Source organism: Lepisosteus oculatus, unplaced genomic scaffold (assembly GCF_040954835.1).
Source record: "Lepisosteus oculatus isolate fLepOcu1 unplaced genomic scaffold, fLepOcu1.hap2 HAP2_SCAFFOLD_93, whole genome shotgun sequence".
NCBI classification, from domain to species: Eukaryota; Metazoa; Chordata; class Actinopteri; order Semionotiformes; family Lepisosteidae; genus Lepisosteus; species Lepisosteus oculatus.
This window is the reverse complement of record NW_027168429.1, coordinates 47,501-65,400: the sequence shown is the minus strand read 5'-3', so window position 1 is coordinate 65,400 and position 17,900 is coordinate 47,501. Positions and strand designations below refer to the sequence as shown.

The 17,900-nt window shown below is 42.9% G+C and overlaps 5 non-coding genes across 5 annotated transcripts; 1 reads left to right on the top strand and 4 right to left on the bottom strand.

Moving 5' to 3' along the window:
- Nucleotides 1-4,923: 4,923 nt before the first annotated feature.
- trnat-agu (transfer RNA threonine (anticodon AGU)) lies at nucleotides 4,924-4,997 on the bottom strand. Its single transcript has one exon. It is a non-coding gene; the product is annotated as a tRNA-Thr (tRNA).
- Nucleotides 4,998-6,169: 1,172 nt separating this feature from the next.
- On the bottom strand, nucleotides 6,170-6,241 carry trnag-ucc (transfer RNA glycine (anticodon UCC)). Its single transcript has one exon. It is a non-coding gene; the product is annotated as a tRNA-Gly (tRNA).
- A 2,244-nt stretch (nucleotides 6,242-8,485) lies between these two features.
- On the top strand, nucleotides 8,486-8,627 carry LOC138236672 (U4 spliceosomal RNA). Its single transcript, XR_011188744.1, has one exon. It is a non-coding gene; the product is annotated as a U4 spliceosomal RNA (small nuclear RNA).
- Nucleotides 8,628-17,460: 8,833 nt separating this feature from the next.
- On the bottom strand, nucleotides 17,461-17,531 carry trnag-gcc (transfer RNA glycine (anticodon GCC)). Its single transcript has one exon. It is a non-coding gene; the product is annotated as a tRNA-Gly (tRNA).
- A 213-nt stretch (nucleotides 17,532-17,744) lies between these two features.
- Nucleotides 17,745-17,826, bottom strand: trnas-aga (transfer RNA serine (anticodon AGA)). The gene has a single exon. It is a non-coding gene; the product is annotated as a tRNA-Ser (tRNA).
- Nucleotides 17,827-17,900: the final 74 nt, after the last annotated feature.

The window sequence follows — 17,900 nt, the reverse complement described above, 5'->3', positions numbered from 1 at the left end:
GCAACCATCGTTAAACTTAAAGAGTATTACTTTTAAGTACGAAATCACAGTTTTACCATGAAAACCACAAGATCAAGTATGCAATCAACCCGGTAGATCGCAAAAGATCACAAAACAATCAAGCACTGCTTAAAGAGCAAGGGGAACTTTTTTTTCTTTCGGCTTTCAGCACACCGTATTGTTGTGTATGAAACCCGCGGCGTTTTATATTGAATTATTCCGCTTGGTTGACTCATTTCAGTCTTGCCACGCCCACCCAGGGACGCCAAATAATGTAAGAAAACCGGCTCAGGGACGCCAAATATGTAATGTTGCCATAGCAAAATTAAATGTAGTGGCTCTCTGAAGGCACCAGTTCTGTAGGGTTTGGGCATTTACTGAGACAATTATTAATTGTAGCAGTAAATCACAAAGTTGATTCTTTTGATGGCTTTAGAATCAAACCATGCGACATAACTCAAACAACGCGCACACACAGGTACTAATACACGAGGATACATTTATTAATACATAAAATATGCATGTAAACCTAACAGATCTTATCAAGAGGGTTATCAGAATACAAAAGATATATATTCAGTCAGTTACGAAGTGTTACACATATCAAGAGGACATACGTTCAGTATATCATTCATTAAGACCGTTTCGTTAATGAACTTGGTTATAACTTCTACATTAGATACTCAAACAAGTACATAACTCTTAGGAATTAAATTGATATCAACTGGTTGGGATAACAATTGAATTCTCGAGCTGTAATGCATTGAAGTTGAATACTCATCCAATCTTTGGGGATTCAGATCTTCCTGCGGGTACAAAGAAACAGTTGCAGGCTGTTGCTGTCCAATCCGCGCTCTCTGGCTCCGTGCCAGGCTGTGCTGTGCGGCTTGCGACGCTGCGCTGCTGATGCTCACTGACCGGCTAGTTAGTGTTGGCTTTAACTAGCAAAGTTTGTGCACAGGAGAAAAGATGACTGTGGGTCCGAGCAAGTCAGGAAGAGGACCGGTTCGTTTCTGATGAAGAGCTAGTTCTGAATAGTGATTCAGCTGTCCACAGTTCCGACCTGTTCACGAGGCCTGCTGCTGGTGCTAACCTCGGGTGGATCCTCTGGTTATTCTCTGGCAACCTCCGCTCTAGACTCTTAGAACAAAGGAAAGTTCTGGCACTCGGACACACTGGCCGTTCCGTGGTTGTCCGGGCTGAGTCTCAGGATGGTCAGGAGGCGCGCTGCGAGAATGTCCTGCCCTTGGGAGCCTTCTGCTCCTGGGCCGTCCTGCCCTGGAATTCTCCTTTGAATTCCCTTTAGAATTGTCCACAGAATCCTCTGAATCCTCCCTTCTGAATCTTACTGAATCTCACAGGCTCTCTGTGTTGCCTGTTTTTACCTGGAGGAACTTCAGCTCATTGATTGGCTGAAAGTTCCATGGGCATCAGAGTCCCACGTGGGTTACTCGGCCCTACCAGTCCCTGATTGATTGATCAAGGTGAGATATGAGTCACTTAGTCCTGACAGTAATGCAGTCCAGATGTCCAACTGGCACTCCCTAGACAGATAGGCGCCAATGGATGACCATTGATCATGATAGAAAGGCTTAGCTAAGTGCATCCCCCTTTGGGAGCTGTCCTAGGACCTTAAATCACCCTGCATGAATAGTCTCTCTGTGGCTGCACCACAGAGATGAACAGAGAAATGGGGCCTCATTTGGAAAGGCTCAGAACACTTAATTCTGCCTTATTAATAAGCCTCGCCGCTACACACATATATTAATGTAATAAATGATTGCTTATGCTTTATAAATAAATCTAATTAAAATAAAAGCTTAAGTTTTGTATTTATCTTGTACCATAGAACATGATTTTCTTTGTATTTCAAGCCCACAAAGTGTCCAAATGTTCTATGATCATTTCTTTCATCATTAGGGACTAAATATACCAAACGTATGATGCTAAAATCCTGAAAAAAGGATAGGCTCCATTTCGTCAGTAGATTGGAGTCCAAAACTGATTTGGGTCAATATACATTACCTTTGAAGATAAGGTACAGTCTACTGTAGGGAACCATCAACTTAGAAAGCATTGGCCTTCCCTGGGGGTCAGGTAGGTGCAAAAGATAAACCTTTATCCTATCTTTATCTTAAGATAAGTGTCCAAGCAGTATTTTTCCAAGTTTCACCAAGCTCATCATGTTGCCATAGTAGACAAAGTTCTATAAAATGTTAAATAACTTTAGAAAAAAGCATCTTGGTCTTTCAGTACTGTACAAGGTGAATTAAACTGTCCCTGGTAATAAAAAGTAATTAGAAGCATCCCAGAAACTTTATCTCTAGAAACATTAGCTGTTTTATATCATGTAATTTAGTGTGATGTTGTCAGAATTCAAGGACATTATCACACACAGAAATTGGTTCAGTTAAATCTAAAAAATACAGCTAAACATGGGTTTAAATGTAAAATAGAAGTCTTACCTCTTGTCAAAAGATTTAATTCAAGAAGCGATGTAATAAATGATTGCTTATGCTTTATAAACAAATCTAATTAAAATAAAAGCTTAAGTTTTGTATTTATCTTGTACCATATAACATGGTTTTCTTTGTATTTCAATCCCACAAAGTGTCCAAATGACGCACTACATGATATAAGGAAGATTATCACATGCATATCGGTATTATCTTTCTTACGAAAATGCATTCCTTTCATTACCTTTTACTTTTTAAAATGAACTCAAATTGTGTATAATGTAATAATTTAAGTAGAATAGATTCTAACAATATAATGATCCAGTGTGTTGCACTACTTCACTGCTTCACTGCTCTATGCCGTCTGGAAATAAATCCTCAGACTGCTCACTGCCCTGGGCTTGTACCAATAAATTACAGGAGCACGTCTATATATCACTGCGTTGAAGCAGAAGACACACAATCACTGCAAACACATCCTAAATACAGTGTTCCAACACCTTTGACCTCATCCAGAACGTATCATTTATTGAAAGGGATTGCTGTCAGAATGCACATCTGAATCCCAAACAGAATCTCTAGTAAAATACGATCATTTGTGAAACAGGCAAATGACTGTCTCAGGGGCCCATTCCTCATTGTCAGACATATGTATGCAATGCTTTCACCGTGCATTGAGCAATAGGGATTAAAAACACCGCAGGTAAGGTTAGATGTCATGTTCTATGATCATTTCTTTCAGCATTAGGAACTAAATATACTAAATGTATGATACTAAAATGTTATTTTCACATATATTAATGTAATAAATGATTGCTTATGCTTTATAAATAAATCTAATTAAAATAAAAGCTTAAGTTTTGTATTTATCTTGTACCATAGAACAAGATTTTCTTTGTATTTCAAGCCCACAAAGTGTCCTTTGATCTCTATTCTGTGGTAATCCACAATGACCCCGTTCTTCAGGTGATTCATCATGTCCTCCCTCGTCTGTTAAGAGGCCATCCCGATCTCTTCTGCCGTGGCATGCTTCATACACGCTCTCTTGAAGTGAGCAGGAAGCTGATCAAAAGTATTCAGGCACATCTTGCACACCAGGGGAATCCTCGCGGGTTTCCTTTGAAAATAAATAATACCATCTGTGTATAGAAACAAGCTAAGACTGATTTCTTAAATTATCCTTAAAATTCTCTCTCATAGTTTGAGCATAATGATTTTATTGCATTTATATAAGAATTGCTCATTGCTCCAAAATAAATAATGGTTTCATAAAAAAGTGAACACTTACTTGGTCTCAGTCACAGACTTTCCAATAGAAGCCATTGTGGAGTTCAGCAACTGCAGGTCCTAGAAGTGGGGAAGGAATTTTAAAAGAGAAATTGAATTACAATACAGAAGGAATGGCTGAGGGTTCACTGAAATATATAAATATACAAATTCCAAAGACTGAGTCCATATAGAAACAACTACTTTTCATTTTCAGTATAAGAAAAAAAAAACATTATCTTCCAAAGCATCATAAAATTGTCCCTTCTTCCAGACTCTACTTCTCTCTTGTAGTAGTACAGCAGACCTTTCCAGGTGAGCAGATCACAGAGTCCGAAATAAGCTTCCTCCATCAAACAAAGTACCTGAACATGACTCTGTCTTCATAAAAGCGCCCCTGTAATAAAGAGATTAAATCCAAAATCAAGAGGGCAGTTGCCTACTGAAATACAAGAAGTCATCAATTTTAACCTAGCAACACATTAAAGGCTGCATCTATACAAGTGCGATTCTAGAAATGCTCACCAGATTACGTTTTAAGAAGGAACTGCGCCTCAGGTTCCTCTGAGATCTTAACTCGGATGGCAGGATTCAGAGTCCGGAGTGCGGACTGATGGCGAACGGAGGGTCCACATACTGTGGATCCCTCAGTGATCTTCCGCGTATTCAAACCGCCAGCGTGTGACTCCCCTGTCCCTGTGACCTCATTGGTCTGCTCTCTCCTCTGTGCAGCCGAGCCCGACTCACGGTAAAGTGAAAAAAAAGATGCCCTCAACGTGAGATTTACTCTGGAGCGAGGATAGATGTTACCTTTTTATCATTGAACAGGATGTATGTGATGTGGCGACTAGGTTCAATTTTGTATCCTCTTTAAAAGATTAAGGACTGGGGTGAGTGTGATTTACCACCCTTTCAGCTAAGAACCCGACTTGCGCATCGTTTAAGCTGCATAGACTTGGTCGTTTAACTCTTCTCCATTAGCAGGGTTAAGGTTAAAGAAAAAAACATTGCTGACTTCTTTTTTTTTTGCCAGCCGCTAGCGCTGATTAGCAAGGCTTGTATTTCATGTTTTGCAAGTTGCATCCATTTTAAGAAAAACAAGTCGCGTTAAAGACAGGAAATGAATACTTGCATTTAATTAAGTCTAGCCGTAGGCGGTTGTCTGTAAGGACCAGTTCTGTTCGAGAAGACACAACAAAGAAGGCACCGCTGGGATTCGAACCCAGGATCTTCTGTTTACTAGGCAGGCGCTTTAACCAACTAAGCCACGGCGCCCCAGGAGTGCTGTCCTTTTGCAGCCACTTGGACACACCACTCAGACACATCTGCATTCGGTGTGTGCTCCGCCTGCTTGCTGAGCAAGTTGCCACCTTTACATACAATAGCAACATCGACACCAAGAGAAAGGATGACAAATGGCTCTTATCTGGAACTTTTCATGTCCAAGGAGCTCAATGTGCTTTCTGTGTACAACAGGGCCACTGAACTCCACACTGGCCACTGAACCACAGCAGTGGCTTGCTGGCTTGACATCTCCCAAGGAAAATGTTGAAATCACATGTGGAACAGGAAAATGACCCTCGAGTACGAGGGAAAAAAAAGAAAAAGATCATCTGGAGCGCGCCAACCCATGTCAGGACAGCCCAGTTTCGTCGACAAGGTGGCTGAGTGGTTAAGGTGATGGACTGCTAATACATTGTGCTCTGCAGTCATGGGTTCAAATCTCATTCTCGTCGCTCTCCATGTCCGACACATGTGCCTGTTTGACGTCGGCCCTCCTGTTGCTTGCTCTGGTGCTAGAGCCGTACATTTTCTAGCGGTGGCTGAACATGGTATAGTAGGCCAACGTCGGTATCGAGCAGTGACAGTAACAGTACTTACTGCGCCCCATAAGAAATCGTTTGTCCCTGTTCAAAAGAGATTGTGCGATGTCCTGCGGCGTTCGTAAAGCAAACCTTTGACAGTTTGAAAAGAGGAATTTATTCTGCTTCCTGTGCGTGCAGTAGTTACAAAGTTGAACGTTTTTACACGATCTGCTGCAGTTTTCAGTGGGCGGGCTTTGTCAGATGGCTTGAAAAAACACACTGTTTCGGTTGAACTCCACACTCATGAGCAGTGTCCTGCATGTTTTCTGTGTATAGCTGTCTTTTAACGCATACAGAATTCATTTGAAATCATTGATTTCTCCAATTAACAAGGGTCCCTTTTTGAACCTGCGAGAAGCATTCTTTCAATGTAACAGATTTACTCCAGGGAAAGCCAGCATGACATTGAGAGTAGCTCAAGCTTTCAGCACCCATATCGGACTGCGTGTATGCAGACACCACTCAGAATCCCCTGTAAGATTCTCCCTCAATTCCGTTTTTCAGTGCTTTAGCTCTTTCAAAAGGCTTTGCTTTGCTAGTCACAATCCAAGGCTCATGATAGCATTTGAAAACATTCACCACTGCGTTAGCCGGGAATCGAACCCGGGTCAACTGCTTGGAAGGCAGCTATGCTCACCACTATACCACCAACGCATGCCCACAGGAAGTCTGCAGGACACCACCAGAGAATGCTTTTTTTTAAAATTTTTTTATTAAACAGAATTTACAAATACAAATACAACAAGAGGATCAGAGTCATGTACAAGAGAAAAAAAACGCAGCAGAAAAAAGCATTTAACTACCAGAGGTAATTAAGTAATTATGTGATCAAATTGTATATTTTACACGTATCATATTTTCCTTGCTTTAATATTTCTCAATTATTTATAAACTTTAGTTTCAACATGCATGCGTTTCCTGTAAAAAATAAAACTCAGCACACAGTTTTTCTTTTAACAACATTTCGAGTACCTCTGGCATTCATGAAAAAGACATACACAAAAGCAAATAACTAACTCTAAGACTGTCTAAACTATTGAGTTTTTCAAAGAACCAGAACTATAACAGTCCTTAACACTTAACTACACCATTCCAAACTAACACTAAAGAAACACTAGTATATACTGGTATAACAAATAAAACCAAACATAATCATTAACTGAGCAGTCACTGGGAGCAAATCTCCTTCCCGTCCACAAAGGCCCTCGCTCCCACAAAGTAGGCTCTCCTCCCCTCTCTTCTGGCAGCTTCAACCTGGGGCCACAGCTGGTTCCTGGTACTCCTGTCCGCAGCAGACAGGTCCTCTGCAAACCTCAGTTTGTTCCCATTCAAATACTCATTCCCCCTCGCCGCTCGCCACAGCATGTCCCTCGCCGTCCTCTTGGTGAACTGTATTATAATCGATCTGGGGAGCACTTGCCCAGACATGTTCGCTCTCCCGAGCTTGTGAACAAAGTCAATGGCCGATATTACGTCCTCCTGGTCCGGCAGGGTCCTTTTACAGATACCCTTCACTGTTGCAACAAGGTTCTTATCACGTTCCTCTTTAACTCCAAATAATTTTAAATTCCATCATCGACGGTATCTATCTACATCGTTCACTTTCAATTCAAGTTCTTTAATATGCTTTTCTTGTTTGGTATTTACTTGTTTAAGAACTTTTACTTCACTCTTTAAGTCTTCAACCTCTTTAAACACACAGTCCATGGACTTTTTAAGACTTTCGATTGCGACTGTATTAGATCAAGTCATTTCCTTCAGCTCACCCATGCTCTGTGCCATCATGTTGAAGATGTTGGTCTGGAGCTCCTCCAGCGTCAGGTCGCCCCTTCCTCTCTTGGCTGCTGGGGTTTTCACAGGTGTGCTGGGCAGGGACTCCGGCTCTTCCTCTGGCAGCTGAGTCTCACTTGGGCTGCGAGCGCTCGCGTACGAGCGCATCTCCAGCACTCTTTCCACGTCCCCTCCAGCTGCTTCACTTTTCCCTTTAGTTGCCATCAATTTTCTTGTAGTGCTATACATATACGAGTGAGGTATCTTAGAGTTCTCCTTCGAAGACCCAGCACTCTCTTTTCTTTTCCCAGTGTTACTCATATCGAAATTCTTAAACCTAAAAAAAATCGTTTTTTTTTCTTTCAATTATAACTGAAGTTTAAACAAGTAGTGTTAAGTCCTTATTTTTCTGTAGTCAAAAAAAGCAAAAATTAACATTCAGGTCATGAAAAACTCAAAAAAAATCCTCAACCACTAAACTTTACCTCCCACCTGAGCGCCATCTTGAACGCCCCTACCACCAGAGAATGCTCACGATTTCGGAAGCTGTCTCCGGGACGTGCTGATTCCACACATCCTGAATAAATCATGATATTGTTAGTTGCTGTAGCTAGACGTTCAAATGAGTTTCATGGCCAGATGGACTGTTTCCTCCAGCGGTATAGTATTGCAGTGAGACAGCACGATGCCTGCAAGACTATGTCACGCTAAACGCCACAGATTGTGTTTGTCCGTTCGTGTCAGTCATCCTGCAGCCACGGGAAGTGGGACACAAACATGCCGCAATGCTTTCAAGACGTTAGGATTTGTTTGTGCAACATCCGAGAAGAGTACTTGTGGCTTGAATGTGAACTGTACGTGCCCACCCCCTTTCCTCTGTAGTGCATGAGTTCCTCCCGGCATGCCCTTCGTCATTGTTCTGTCATCTTGTATTTAAAGGGTTGTATTTCTGCTGCTGAAAAGAATCAACGGGTTTCTTTGTTCCCAACGGAGCCCTTGTCTGTCATGAAATTCTTCAAAACCTCAAGCTAGAAGAAGACGACAAATATGAAGCGTTACAGCAACGACATGCCATGAGACGATTGATAACGATTTCCATAGGATCCCCGTGGTTGCCTGGCAACCGTCAGCTTTGCGCAGTGGCAGTATCGTAGCCTGTGAGGTTTAGCCGAGGCGGGATTATTGCTAGTTGAAAACTTTTCCCAATACCCCGCTTCCGCCGGTTTGCAATACAATCAGCGAAAGCTATTTTTGACAGTCTCGTTAGAGACTGAGCAAGGTGTTTAAAGACAGATTTGGTCATGGTGACATCATGGTAGAAAGAAGCGAGCTTGTTCCCAGTGGGCATTGATTCGTCGAATATACGTATATTTACGGCGAAATTACGGCTATACGTATATATACGTCGCCTCGACGTATAATCAACGTCGAATTGCAACCGTAAAATTGACGACATTAACAAACGCATATATAACGTCGAAAACACATCTAACACAGTGCCTGAGGCTTTTTACTGTATGTATCGTGTGTGCCGCATCTAGGAGTATACGGCACTCTGCACAGTGTACGAAGTAAATTATTTTCGCAGCAATTAATTTACATGTGTATAATAAATATAGTAAATATAATAAATTAATTACTGCGAATATAATTTACTTCGTACACTGTGCAGAGTGCCGTATACTCCTAGTTGCGGCACACGATACATACAGTAAAAAGCCTCAGGCACTGTGTTAGATGTGTTTTCGACGTTATATATGCGTTTATTCATGTCGTCGATTTTACGGTTGCAATTCGACGTTGATTATACGTCGAGGCGACGTATATATACGTATAGCCGTAATTTCGCCGTAAATATACGTATATTCGACGAATCAATGCCCACAGCTTGGCATACAAGGGTTTTGCTGAGGGGGTCTTGCCACCTGCCTGAAAAAAAACAGTAAAATGTTTGAGTGCCTATAGAGTTTCTATTTTTATTTTCTTGACAAAAGTTGATACCATTTCCTGGACACCCCGTCCCCCATCAGTGTGCGGTGCCCGAGGAAAAATCTGTAGGGGGGCGTCTGAAATTCTGAGGGGGGAGTGATATTTCGGTTGAAACGGAGCTGTACGGTGCAGCTACCCAAATGAAATCTCGCAGCTATGCCATTGATTAGTGCTTCATGATAGAAGATAACGACTAGCAATCTGGTATTTGCGATGAAGTTCAGTTTCACATTTTTCGTCACTCTCACTGGAGAGTATTGCCTGGAGCGAAAAGTACCATAAGCGTTCATTTTTGCAGCTACATGGACGTTCTGAATCGTTAAGAAAAAAATGTTGTAAAACCAACAGAAAGCACAGACTGCTATAACTAGTCCTAGTTATATAACGATTTTAAGTATAATGATAAACTACTGCAAGGAATCGGTCCACCTGAGCAAACAGGATCGTAATGTTGACACTCAATAATATGTGCAGTTCCTGGACGGATAGCCCTCCTGCCCATCAAACAGACTGAGTGACTGTTCGTGTCATTTAGTGTTGTCTGACCATTGACAAAGTACAACTATTTTTTTAGGGCGCAAATTAAGTTAAGTAAAACTTTTTGCCCAAAACTGAAGGGGCGACATTCCCCCCTCCCCCCGTGATGCCAGGCCTGTCCCCATCCTATTCCATAATGTCATTATATATAATACCATACAACAGTGACCGATCCTTACTAACTGCATGCGTTAAAATTGCACATCAGCTCATAGCAGGGGGCACATAGCCGCGATGTATTATCAATGTTAAATTTCAACCATAATATCGACAACATTAATAAACGCATACGTTGAGAAAATATCGAACCCAGCATATTTTCCGGTTATATACCACAATGCATTGCTAGTATTCGTTGGTCACCATTTTGGACACGTTTTTCAAACGTAGAAGTATATCCGCAAATATCTCAGCAATCCTCTTTTGACGAGTAAGTATGAACAATAATAATACTATCTGAATACATACAGATCTTTCTTAATATTATTTTGATTAAAATAGTATGTGAATAAGCAAAAAAATGGCACATAAAATAGTGTGAATGGGGAAGATGACACAAAATCGTTTTGCCATTTCTCTTATTCTTATTCTATGTTGTACTTTCAAACTTTGGGTACTCTTTAATTAGGACAGACTTTATTGCTCAACTGCTATGATGCAAGCCAAATTTTATACATTTATTTCAGCTTTGAGCTTTCAGCTTTGACCAACCTTGAACTCACCGGCCGTGGTTAACGTGTGTAAAAGCTTTTACAAGCGTGTAAAGAGCTTTTACAAGAACCATGAAACTGCGTGAGAAAGCCCTGTTGTAACAGAAGGAATAAGGTTCTTGATCCCGAGATGAAGTAAAACAGATGAGTTTATTGCATGCAAGGAACAATAAAGCCAAAGTCTTGTTTCCCGCAAGAAACAACAAAACCGAAGTATTGTTCGATGTGCCGGTACAAACTTTTAGGTTATATAGTCCTTGCTTGCTGCTTCAGACGTCATTCGATGTTATTGTAAGGGGGGGGGGGGGGGTCATGGTATTTGGCCAGTTAAGAGGCCCTTGCTAAATGGTCAGTTTAAGATTATACCCCCAGGGGGTTCCTTGCTCGCATCTGGAATCCTTATCAGTTAACCCCCTTTCCTGCCATAAACCCCTGTTGCTTAGAAGTCTAATATTCAGGCAGAACTGACTTAAGTTATTAACCCTTTTAACATCTTGTCTCTTACTTCATTCCCCCCTTATAAAATATGGCATACATCAGGACTGTCTATTTTTACAAATACAATGTCAGGGCAGATCTTTCCTTTTTAGATGTACAGGCATGCATTACCATGAGATTGTGCGTTCCACGGTTACAACAAGGTGTTATTGATGTTTTTGTACAAGTGATAGTTACAATTTTACACATAAAACAATCCTAATCCTACAAATACATAAAGTCCTACCCCAGGACCCAAACGCAGACCTCAGCCATGTGGAGATCTATCGTCAGGATCTTGGAACAGCAATATTGACCCAACTCCGATTATAATTTTTTGGCTGAATAGATATGCCAACATCTGGAATGTATTGATACCATATCCCCAGTAATGCTCCTCAGGCCTAACAAGCACACTGTTGGTCTTAGGAAGCATCAGACACAGAAACGGTAACAACATCCTTCTTTCTGTTCACTCAGTCTCTGGTGCCGTGGGTCGGTGAAAGTGCGATGCGCGGATCCAGCGATCTCATCCTGTCACTCAGATGGCACAATCAGTAGTTAGTGGCACTTGATATGGTCCCTCCCAGCAGGATTGCAACGTCTGGCAGGGTATCTCTTCTTCACCTACACCCACTCGCCAGGTATCCGGTCGTGTCTCCCCTCTGCTGGAGGTCCCCAAGCGTCCGGCACCTGTTCACAAGCCCTGTGCACCGCTTCAGTTAACAAACCTACAATACTTTAATAGAGAGTTAGTTAATTCATCAGTGCGTTAGCCAAACTTGGCCTCCAGGGAGTTTCTTTGGCTGCCCGTGATGATCTCAAATGGGCTCAGTCTCACAGTTCCATTTGCTCCAGCCCGCAAACCGCACAGGACTGCAGGTAGAGCATCTACCCACGGTGTCCCTTCAGTTGATATTTCCTTAGTTGGTCTTTCAGACTGTGGGTGATGGGGGCAATGTGACTTCCAACTTACCCCTAGTGAGGCAATTACAGCCTGGCACACCTTCCCAGTGTAGTCTGCCCCTAGATCAGTATCCAAGGGGCAGGGCAGTCCGTACCACGGGATCATCTTTATCATACACTTGGGTATGTGCCAGCCCACATCACATCATCATACAACCCCACATTCTTTACACATTTGTTCTAACCACTATTAAACATCTATTAAAGGCCTCAACCTGAATTCTCCCTTTTCCCCAGTAGAGGTTTCACAGGGGTCTCAGACTCCCGCCCTCCCAGTGCCGCTCGTCTGGCATCTGCATCTGCATGGTTGTTACCTTGAGTTACTGGAATTCTTTATTTATTGTGTTATTGACACCTTACTCAAGCTGCTTCTGTCGGCAGCTGTAAAACTACAAATCAGTTCAGAGACAAGCCCAGTATTCTTAACTGGAGTCCCTGCCGTTGTGAGAGAATCTTATTTCTCCATAGCCATCCAGAATTGTGGCCTACATGCAACAAATACATACATTATATACATATACAGTAACCTTTTAACATCTTTCTTTTTACAATCTTCCATCAGTGCTCTTAACTGGCTTGCTGTGCTGAGGCAGTGGAGGGGCATTTTCCGATTGTTAGCACCTCGAATTCTGTTGTAACGGCTCAGCCTGTTCTCTGTTCTCCCTCATGCATCAGAGAGGACCCATCAGTAAACAGTATTACATTTTCTTCAATTTTCACCGTCCCCCACCCTTTGGCTACAGTATCGAATGGTATAATAGTGCCTACCTCCATGCTCCTGCGTCAGCACAGCTGCCCAGAACCCTTTGTCCACACTTACATACAAAGAATGGTTGATCCATCTGAGGAAACCCCAGTCTCAGCACCTGTAAGAGAGCTTGTTTCAAATTATTACAGGCGGCTTTTGCTGCTGGTACCAAGGCAATCTTGTCCTTGTACTGCACTCCCCCCTTAAGCAGATCTGTTAAAAGTTGTGCTCACCCCGTAAAAATATTGCACCCTGGCCCTGTTAAAATCACACAATGCTCGACACAAAAGGGCCTTATCATAACTGCTTAATATTAGACACTCTAAAGCTGAAGCAACTCAGACTTGTGGGTTTCCTCGTCAGGGGAAGCACTCAGAATACCATCAACATACTGAGTGATCACAGTCAGTTGAAGCCACGTGATACCCTGTTCTGGATAGTCATTCTTTGTAATGCATAATATTCCAACCCAATAGATCTGGGATAAAACCACCCATTAAAATCTGGTACTCAGCAAGTAAAACTTGGTGCCCCAATACTCCTGTGGCCTCCTGCCATCTCCCCATATACATTACTCTATAGCACACTGTTGAACAGAGGAGTGAAACAAGCATGACAGTAGTGCTCCAGTATCCCCTAACAGAGAAACCAACACTCCATTAACAGTACATTTTAATCCACTGGACTGGGACAGACTTAGGTAGGCTACAAGGGATTTACAGGATCTAATCGTTAGGTAAACAGATCTTCTCACAAGACGTTATTCTCCCCAGTCTCGATTCTAAACCTACAGCGTTTCAGCATGTCTGAGACATTCGAATAAACCCAAATTGTTTTCACTATTGCAACTAATTGTATAAAAATACAAACACTGTTTATCTAACTACTTTTACGTCCACCTGTACTGTACTTATACGTTTCAGACGCTCTTATATTTTCCAATCTCCTTAAGTTGATTTTCATCAAGTCTCTTTAGTTACGTCTCTAGCCAGTCCCGCTGGCTAAACACACTCACACCGTCATTTAGTATACAAAAACTCACAGTTACACACAAATTCATAAAACACACATACACATCGAGAATATATTTTTCTCTTCGTACTACAATGTGCTGTATTCTTGTTTTACTTCTACATGAATCCTTTTAATTCCTGAAGTGCACTCCAGGTTCGCTGCATTCCTAATTTTGGGTGCGGTACTTTAGCCCACCAGTCAATATCTTCCGGTTTTGGATTTGATCGTATGGGGGAATCAGGGAAGGTAGGTGCGAGTACGGACCCCCTCGATGGGGTGCGAGACACTTAGAGTGACGCTGTCATCAACAGCGCCAGCCCCCGCTACATCAGGCCCTCTCCCACTTAGGGTGAGAGTACAGGTCTGCAGGCACCCTCTGTTTAAGAAGGGAGTTCCTGTTCTGTCTCTATCACACTCGTACCAGGTGTCATCCCACCCAGACCCCCCGTCTCCATATGGTCACTGTGGGAATTGATCCCAATTATTTTCATTTCCTGCCTGTCTGTTCCCCTATGGGAGAGCAGGATATAACACATTAACTAGTGCAGTGCGACCAGGAACTAATTCTTCTTTTAGTTTCTGATTCTCCTGCACTGCCTCTTTTCGCTTTTGTTTATACTCTTTCGTAGCGAGTAAAGTATCTTTTCTTCCGGGTTTTTGTTTTCCCCGTAAACACACTTAAGAAGTCACATCCCAATTTCTTTTTTTTCTCATGTATCTGCCACCACTGGTGCCGGCCGTGCACCAGGGTGGGAGCTACATGCTTGTGCTTTTGCCAATCAATACGCATATGCTTATTTTACAGGCGTCTTCGCCCCAGACTCCCTCTGACAAACTCAGCTTTTCCCATATTTTTCTCCTTCTTTTCCTTCAACTTACACTTTTCCGATATATAAACGGACCCTTCCACCACTTTCTCAAACCATCAGTTAGTACACATGTTCGGTCTCTTTTACTTTTGTCGTGTGTGAGGTAACAGCTCATACAGTAAGGGGATGCTTTCACTTGAAAAACCTGTGCATTCCTGCACTCATTCAGCCAAGGGCGTCTGTTACCTCCAGATCTAAATGCCTCTCAGAGACTTTAGAGAGGACTTACACCACACTGTTCACAGGTAAGGAACGAGACCTCGAAAACCCCCTTTCTTGATCAGTAATTCACCATGCCCAGAATGCCAGCATCGCTGCTTTTGCTCCAGGGTGGACTTACACACTGAGCTCAATCAGGGCGATTCTCGGGTCTCAACGTCCTTTAAATCCTGCTACTTAATGCTTTGCTCTTTTATTATGAGGTGTGTTTATGTTAGTGTCGTGCGTGTGTATATGTATTTCACAAACAAGGAAAACACCAAAAACATACATACATATATATATCTCCTACTTCTGTTTCCTTTAAGACAAAAATCCACGCCATCCAGTTATTTAATCCACGTTATTAAATAACTTAATTTGCGCCCTAAAAAAATAGTTGTACTTTGTCAATGGTCAGACAACACTAAATGACACGAACAGTCACTCAGTCTGTTTGATGGGCAGGAGGGCTATCCGTCCAGGAACTGCACATATCAGTGTCGTTATTGAGTGTCAACATTACGATCCTGTTTGCTCAGGTGGACCGATTCCTTGCAGTAGTTTATCATTATACTTAAAATCGTTATATAACTAGGACTAGTTATAGCAGTCTGTGCTTTCTGTTGGTTTTACAACATTTTTTCTTAACGATTCAGAACGTCCATGTAGCTGCAAAAATGAACGCTTATGGTACTTTTCGCTCCAGGCAATACTCTCCAGTGAGAGTGACGAAAAATGTGAAACTGAACTTCATCGCAAATACCAGATTGCTAGTCGTTATCTTCTATCATGAAGCACTAATCAATGGCATAGCTGCGAGATTTCATTTGGGTAGCTGCACCGTACAGCTCCGTTTCAACCGAAATATCACCCCCCCTCAGAATTTCAGAAGCCCCCCTACAGATTTTTCCTCGGGCACCGCACACTGATGGGGGACGGGGTGTCCAGGAAATGGTATCAACTTTTGTCAAGAAAATAAAAATAGAAACTCTATAGGCACTCAAACATTTTACTGTTTTTTTTCAGGCAGGTGGCAAGACCCCTCCGCAAAACCCTTGTATGCCAAGCTGTGGGCATTGATTCGTCGAATATACGTATATTCACGGCGAAAATACGGCTATACGTATATATACGTCGCCTCGACGTATAATCAACGTCGAATTGCAACCGTAAAATCGACGACATTAATAAATGCATATATAACGTCGAAAACACATCTAACACTAGGAGTATACGGCACTCTGCACAGTGTACGAAGTAAATTATTTTCGCAGTAATTAATTTACACGTGTATAATAAATATAGTAAATATTGTAACGCCCTCGCCTGGTGGTGAGGAGGAAGCGCCCCTAGGCGCTCGTAGTACCGCTGGGCATGCTGGGAGTGGTAGCCGGGAAGAGTCTGAGGGTCAGCACGATGACCAGCGGCTGACCCTACCTGTGTAAATAATGTCCTAGTAATTCTAGTGCCCTGTGTAGTCCTGTAAAAGTAGAGTGTGTTGTTAGGTAATTACCACCCTAAATGTGTGTACGTTTTCGTCAGTCTCCTCATGTGTGTGTGTAGCTCCTGTGTTAGGTTTTGGTGTGGTTGTTAAATAAAGTCAGTGCTTTATTTAACAACACTCGATGTATAACTGGAGCCTCACATATGCAAATGGTGAGGCTCCAGTTCGACACCCAGTTCGACACCATTTTACAGTATATGACAAAAGCATGGCAGACTGTGCTGGACCGGCAGATAACTTATGCTTATTTTTACCATATTAAACATTGGAAATCCTCCCACTTGTATTTGTGACACTTGATTTTGGCTCCACCTAAGACACTCTTAAATCTTCAAACACTTTTCTCTTCTCCCGCAACACTCTTGTCTGTTGGCACTATGTGGCAGCGTTGCATGACAACCCCTCTCACCACGGAAAGGAACCTAACAGCTTTGGTAAGAGAGGAGAAAAGGACCTGGCCAGTATGGGGCTCGAACCCGTGACCTTGGCGTTATTAGCACCACGCTCGAACCAACTGAGCTAACCGGCCTCACAACAGTGCTCCTCTCTGTGCTGCAAAAAATCGAACTCAGGGAATTTCTTTTGTCCTCCTTTGAATAGAAAGCCGTGTAATTCAGTGTACGGGCTTTCTCGTGCAGTTTCATGGTTCTTGTAACCCAAATCCTACACTGGCCTGAAGTGCCCCCCCATTTCACAGCATTTTTCAGCTGATTTAAAATGTACCTAAAGGAGAAGCATTATTGAAGACCATCAATTACCAAGAGCTTTTGTCAAAGATTTTGGTGGTCATTTTGAATGACCACAGAGCGCTGTGACCTCGGTTTTACATCTCATCCAAAAGACAGCGCCCTTTTACAACACAGCATCTCCGTCACTATACTGGGGCATTGGGACCCGCACAGACCTCAGGGTGAGCGCCCCACCGCCGGCACCATTAACACCGCTTCCAGCTGGAAGCTTTGTTTTCCCCTGTAGCTCACCCTCATCCGGGTACTGACCTGGCTCACACCTGCTTAGCTTCAGTGGGTTTTTTGAGTTGCGAGTTGCAAGGGGATGCAAGTGATGGAGCCGCTCGCTGCAAAAGCCACTGCATTGGCCGGGAATCGAACCCGAGCCTCCCGCGTGGCAGGCAAGAATTCTACCACTGAACCACCAATGCTCAGTGCCTGAGCCTTCAAAAAAGACGCTTTTTTGGTGCTCTGTGCAAAACGCGTCGACATCTGCTTCCAGCTGCAAAATGCCATTCGCGGACGCTGAAGAACTTATTTCCAAGGCAGCGGGTACAAGCGATTGGGCGTTTTAAAACCACCAGGAACAGCAAAGAGGCGCGCTTCTTTGCTTGCGCCGAAACACACCGCCTGGAGGCGGATAACGTAGTCGGCAGGATTCGAACCTGCGCGGGGAGACCCCAATGGATTTCTAGTCCATCGCCTTAACCACTCGGCCACGACTACAGCAAGCCCCACTGCCGCTGCGTTCTTGCTACAATCTTACCTGGATCGCGAGGCGCCGGCGGAAGCCTATTTCA